This window comes from Gekko japonicus, unplaced genomic scaffold, assembly GCF_001447785.1.
Source record: "Gekko japonicus isolate JY-2015 unplaced genomic scaffold, Gekko_japonicus_V1.1 scaffold676, whole genome shotgun sequence".
NCBI lineage: Eukaryota > Metazoa > Chordata > Lepidosauria > Squamata > Gekkonidae > Gekko > Gekko japonicus.
In genome coordinates, this window is record NW_015166442.1 from 232,127 (window position 1) to 238,988 (window position 6,862).

Consider the following 6,862-nt stretch of genomic DNA (forward strand, 5'->3'; position numbering starts at 1 on the left):
AATTAAATGTTCTTAAAATTGAACTTGTGATATTCTCTAGGCAAAATGTGCTCTAGCACTGTGCGTCCTCTCCTGTACTCAAAGCGATCACTTGTGGCCTTTGGAGCCATATTAGATCTCTATCTCTGCTCTGACAGTAAGAAAACGATTTGTAAAATGACTTTGCTTCATATCATAGCGACAGATTAAAAACACTCCCAGCATAGGCAGTCTTGCTGTCTGTGAGCCCATTTCCAAATACACTAAATAAAATCCCACTGAAGAGAGCAACCCGATTCTAGAAATACTCCAGTAAATTGCTTATGAATTGTAACATATGCCTCCCTCAAAATCACTGCCAAATCAACTGAGCCACTGCATTAATATAAACTCTGGTTATTAAAAAATAAAATAAAAGAGAAGTTTATTTTGTCTGTAATCAACCAGTACACACTTCATGATACAGTAATTAGATTTTGACACTGCAAACAAGTTTTAGAAAATACAAGAATGAAAAATGTTTTTAAAACTGCTCTGCAATGGTAGGCTTTGCGTATTCTATTATTAACCATCTTACCATGATTTAGTAGATTTAGCAATAAAGCAACAAGTAAATTGTGACAGGCCTGGAAGAATAGGCTTTTAAAAGTCCATGCAATCCTAAACAGATTTACGCCTTTGTAAGCCCACTGACTTCAGTGGATTTAGAATCTTTGAATATTGCAAAGGCTTCTAGGTTGTATTCTAGAGTGCACATTCATAGTGCCATCCTAAACAGAGTTACACCTATCTAAGTCTAAGGATATAGCTCCATTTAGGATGGCACTGTTGGTTTCTGTGGAGTTCTCTGGCTGGATCTTTCAGTGTAGCTCAAATAAACTAGAGTGTGTTCTAGAAAACACCCAATGGTCACTTGTGGCTGTGTACTAAAAGGAAAGGTTAGTAATGGTATGCAATCTTGTCTACCACTACTAATTTGAAAACCCCCGGGGGATACCCAGAACAACAGTTTGAGCTCCACTGCTTTATCAGAAATAGGGTTGCCAGGTACACCCTGGGCACTGGTGGGGGATGGGAGGGGCATAGGGTTGCCAGGAAACTCCTAGAGATTTGGGGGTGGAGCCTGGGGAGGACAGGGACCTCACTGGGGTGCAATGCCACAGAGTCTACTCTCCAAAGCATCCAGTTTTTCCAGGGGAACTGATCTCTGTAGTCTGGAGATGAACTGTAATTTCAGAGGATCCCCTGGTCTCACCTAGAGGCTGGCATCCCTGATTGAGAAACGTTTTCCATACGCACTGGTTACTGAAGCTGGGTACAACTGCTATGGATGCCTTCCTTCCAAGCTGGGCTGCTAAGAGGCAGTCTTTAAGCAGCGGCTGGACAAACACTTGTCAGGGATGCTCTAGGCTGATCCTGCATTGAGCAGGGGGTTGGACTAGATGACCTCTATAGCACCTTCCAGCTCTGTGATTCTGTGCTTCTATGATTTATCAGTTATGCAGCAAGCTTAATTCAGAACTCAAACTGTCCCTTGTCCTAATGTCCCATTCCCTCAAGTTCTGTTAACATGAATAAGTCATCTTTTGCAAGTAACAAGCTGCAACAGATGTAAACATCATTAAATATGAAAAAAAATGCTACCCCCTTTAAAAAAGGCAATTGTCTTAAGTCTCCAACTGAACACAAGTCCAACTAAGGGAAGAGTTGGGGGAGAACCTGGGGAAGGCAGAGTTCGAGGAGAGAAGGGAGCTCAACAGGGTACAATGCCACACAGTCCACCCTCCAAAGCAGCCACTGTCTCCGGGGGATCAGATCTCTGTCATCTGGAGAGCGGTTGTAATTCCAGGAGATCTCCAGGCCCCACCTGGAGGTTGGCAAGCCATTTAATCATTTGGGGATTGAGCTAAAATAGGATTTCATTTTTGCTTCTGTTGCTTAAACAAAACATAACTTAAATTGTACTTTACCATTATTGGTACACAGGCTCATTTCATGTTCAAATCTAATTCCCATTCTTGCACCCTTTTCCAGATGTTCTAGCAAACAATGTTGTACTAGGTTTATGCTTATTTAGGCTCATCACTAAACTGTTCTGTATTAGAACACAGAATAGTAGAATTAATAGAAATGATTATGGAAAGGAAGAGATGGATCATAACTGCAAAAATTAACCTTGATGCATTACAAGGAAGGAAGTATATTCCAATAAAATACTGTTAATGTTCTGACCTGTGAAACACATCATTTTCTTGTGGTCTCACACTGGCTCATTTCAAATGTCATATAAAACCATGGCTTAATTCAACTATGGTTAGGTGATCAGCCAAATGACAGCACCACACCAATGGTTGTTTAGGGTCAAACCAGAAACTGAAACCATGAGGTTGGTTTATTAACCTCAGTCTTAACAATGTTTTTGTGTTATGTACAACATTCTAGCTAATTCTGGTTTGTCCCCAGAGCTGCTTTGTGCTGAGAATTGGTTTCCTGGTCCAGTTCAAGGTGCTGGTGTTTACCTCTGCAGCCTTTAGTGGAGCCCGCCTATTGGAAGGGGTGCCTCTCCCTGTATGTCCCTGTGCAGCAGCTCTGAGGCATATTCTGCCATGGCCCATGCTTGGGCTTTTTCAGTGGCTATCCCATACCTCCGGAACAACTCCAGTAAGAGTCAGGGGACTCCTACCCTCCTGGTGAGGCTGTAGAACAGAACTGTTCTGAAAAGCTTTTGGAGGAATCTGAGTATGAACAAACACCCTACTGGCTGGTGCATCAGTTGCTTTAGTTGTTTTAAATGTATTGTTTTAATGTTTTGTTTTATTAGTGTGGTTATATTATTTCTTGTCTGAATTGGATGGCCCAGGCTAGCCTGATCTCATCAAATCTTGGAAACTAAGCAGAGTTGGCCCTTGTTAGTACTTGGATGGGAAACAGCTAAGGAAGTTCAGGGTTGCTATGCAGAGGCAGACAGTGGAAAACCACCTCTATTAATGTCTTGCCTTGAAAACCCACATGGTCACTGTGGCTCAGTTGCGACTTAATGGCACTTTCCTCCACCATATTGTTTTTATGGTGTTGTTACCTTCCTGGGTGCTAGGGTTGCCAACCCCGAGGTGGTGGCTGGAGATCTCCTGGGATTACGACTGATCTCCAGGTGACAGAGCTCAGTTCACCTGGAGAAAATGGCCACTTTGGAAGGTGGACTCTATGGCACTATACCCCATTGAAATCTCTCCCCTCTACAAACCCTGCCGTACTCAGTCTCCACCCCTGAAATCTCCAGGCATTTTCCAACCTGGACCTGGTAACCCTACGTGGGTGCTGAGATGCTGGGGAGAAAATGGGTATATGAAGGTGCTAAATAAATAAATAAATGAATGCTCCCCAGTAGGGTTGCCAACTCTGGTCTGGGAAATTCCTGGCAATTTGGGGGTGAAAGTAGGGAGGGGAGGGTTTGGAGAGGGGAGGGACTCAGCCAAATATAAGGCCATATAACCCACCCTCCAAAGCAGCCATTTTTCTCAACTGAGCCTCTGTAGTCTGAAGATCAGCTGTAATTCCATGAGATCTCCATGCCCCACCTGGAGGCTGGCAACCTTACTCCCCAAGGCACAGAGCTGCCTGAGTAGTTCCAAATTGCCTCTCTCTAGCATGGCCAACAAAACCAGCATTTGTGGAGACAACTCATTATTTTGATAATTGTCTGTAAACTGAATTCTGGGTTCACAAATATAAACTTAAAACCATGTTTTTTCCCCCATTACATCCGAACCAAGTCCTTACATTTATTACTTTGGAGCTTTTCGGGTAGCAGTCGTATTGGTAAGATGTGAATGTTGGTATTTGTGAGTGATTGCCAGAATAATATTAGGGAGTGGATTGATTACGATAGAAGTGCAGTGCATTTCTGTATGACAGAATAATCCTTTTCTCCATCCCCCCCCTTCCCCGCCCATGGGCAGTAGGGAACAAATTCCCCTGAGGTAATCCATGTCCAGACCTGAAACAACAACTGCTGAAAGTTAAAGCAGAAAGTGCCAAAGCAGGATTACAGCTGACAATCAAGAAGATAGAAGTGATGAGTGCTGGGGAATTATACACCACTAAGGTTGACAATGAAAAAAAAAGAAGAAATTCTTCAAGATTTTTTATTCCTTGGCTTGGCTGCGCCATCAACCAAAAGGGAGACTGCAACAAAGAAATCAAAAGGAGATTGAGACCGGGAAGGGCAGCCATGAAGGAGCTCAACTAGGAAAGATTCTTCAGTGTAAGGATGTGTTGCTAGTGACCAAGATCAAGTTAGTTCGTGCCATAGTATTCCTCATTACTAGGGTTGTCAGCTCTGATTTGGAAAATACCTGGAGATTTGGGGGCAGAGCCTGAGGATGGCAGGGTTTCTGAAGGGGAGGGACTTCCGTGGGATATAACACCATAGAAAGTTCACCTTCAAAAGCAGCCATTTTCTTCAGGGGAACTGAGTTTTGTCACCTGGAGATCACTTGTAATTCCAGAAGATCTCTACCCATCACCTGGAGGTTGGCAAATCTACCATCACTATGTGTGAGTGTGAAAGTTGGGCAATGAAAAAAGCGGACAGGAAGAAAGTAGATTCCTTTGAAATGTGGTGTTGGAGGAGAGTTGTATGGATACCGTGGCCTGCCCAAAAGACAAATAAGTGGGTTCTAGATCAAATCAAACCTAAACTCTCCCTAGAAGCTGCAACAATTACAACTGAGGCTATTGTACTTTCGTCACATTATGAGAAGACTGACTCGAAAGTACAGTAATGCTAGGAAAAGTTGAAGGCAGCAGCTAAACAGGAAGATCCAACATGTGATCGATTGACTCAATAAAGGAAGCCACGGCCCTCAGTTTGCTGTTAATGATAGGACGTTTTGTAGCCATTAATTCATAGGGAAGAAACTTGACGGTACTTAATACATGCCAACAGGAGTCTTTTGAGCTGCCACCTTAAAGACTATCAGATTTCTTGAAGCATACATTTTTGTGAAGTTCATGCATCTGTGTAGTGAGCTGCGGCCGAAAGCTAATGTTCCAAGAAATCTGTTCGTTTTCAACTCAGATGCCTCAAGACTCAATTTTTACTTTTACTCTGTAGGCCACGTATCATTACATTCGCATACGAGCTGGATTCCTCTAGGACCCTGCAAAACTGGTGTCACGAGGCAGCTGCGGTCACGTGCCCTGTTTCCTTGCACGCTCAACATTTTGCCTCGTTCAGTCCAACTTTGCAGGTGGCCATGAGCCTGGAAGCTATCCGCTACTACAGGGGCTCCCTGCAGATCCTCAACCAGCTCTTGCTGCCCCAGCAGAGCCTCTACGAAGACATTGGCAACGTTCGACAGGGCTGGGAAGCAATGTTCCCTCTAAGCTGTGGAATCTTGTGAGCAAAAATTCTACTCTGTGAGCTACTGGCATGAAATTTGTGAGTGAGCAATTTGGCTACTGCATAGATTAGTTGGCTCTGGAGTCATCCTTCCTGAACGAAGACAAAAATCTGTGAGCTGGAGGCTGAAAAACTGTGAGCTAGCTCACACTAACTCAGCTTAGAGGGAACACTGCTGGGAAGCCGTCCGGGCTATGAAGGTGCAGCGATGGGGATGGGGAGCTGGCATAAAGCAAGCGTTGCTGCCGAGGGCATAAAGCTTCGTTCCATCTACATGATGGCAGTAATTCAACAGGTGATGCTTTCACAGCAGCTTTGACTTTGAGGCTGTGTCCCGAGTCCAGTTTTGTTGTTCAGTCGCACAGTCAAGTCTGACTCTTCATGACCACATGGACCAGATCACGCCAGACCTTCCGGTCTTCTGCCGTCCTCTGAAGTTTGCTCAACTTCATGTTCGTTGCATCTATGACATTGTCTAACCATCTCATCCTTTGCCGTCCCCGTCTTCTTTGACCTTCAATCTTTCAATCAGGATTTTTCCAATCAGGATTGGAAAAGGTCAGTATACATTCCAATCCCAAAGAAGGGCAATGCCAAGGAATGTTCAAACTATCGCACAATTGCACTCATCACATGCTAGCAAGGTCATGCTCAAGATCCTACAAGCTAGGCTTCAACAGTACATGGATAGAGAACTGCCAGAAGTACAAGCTGGGTTTCGAAGAGGTAGAGGAACTAGAGATCAAATTGCCAACATTCGCTGGATTATGGAGAAAGCAAGAGAGTACCAGAAAAACATCTACTTCTGCTTCATTGACTATGCTAAAGCCTTTGACTGTGTGGATCACAACAAACTATGGCAAGTCCTTAAAGAGATGGGAGTACCAGACCCAAGTCCAGTGGACGTAAATAAATGATGTTATTCAGGGGTCGTTTCGTAGAAAAAGAGCTAGGGTAACTCATTAGCATAACTCATTAGCATATGCCACACCCCCTGATATCACCGGACAATTGACTCCAGTTCAGATCACAGCGCTGCCAACCATGTCATGATCCTGTCTCTCCCCCAGACCAGTCCAGGAATGGTAAGGGAAAGGATCATGGACTGAGACAATGAGTTTTACACAAAAACCCAGGAGAGGTAGGCTCTCGTTGGATTTACAGACAGATGCCACCAGAACCTTTCAACTATAGTCCCTCCCAGTCCAGAGCAAGGTTCAGACTCTTCACTGGCCTCTAAGACTTAATACAAGAATATTCTTAGCAATTAAGGTAGCACAACTTTGGCAAAGCAGTTCAGCAACAGGATTTAGCTTAGAGTCAATGTACATCACACAGACACAGTTATAACAGAATATAGTTTATTTAGCAGAGGTTGCCATCAGGCTAGAAGAGATTAGAAAATAAGAAAGGCTAAGCAAGATTTTGCCTAACTATACAATAGAGTATATTTACCAACAGGAAGAAGGGTCAATAGTC

The 6,862-nt window shown here is 43.8% G+C and overlaps 1 pseudogene; it reads left to right on the plus strand.

Moving 5' to 3' along the window:
• The first annotated feature begins 5,237 nt into the window (after positions 1 to 5,237).
• LOC107111070 overlaps positions 5,238 to 6,862 on the plus strand; it is a 13,267-nt pseudogene continuing 11,642 nt past the window's right edge.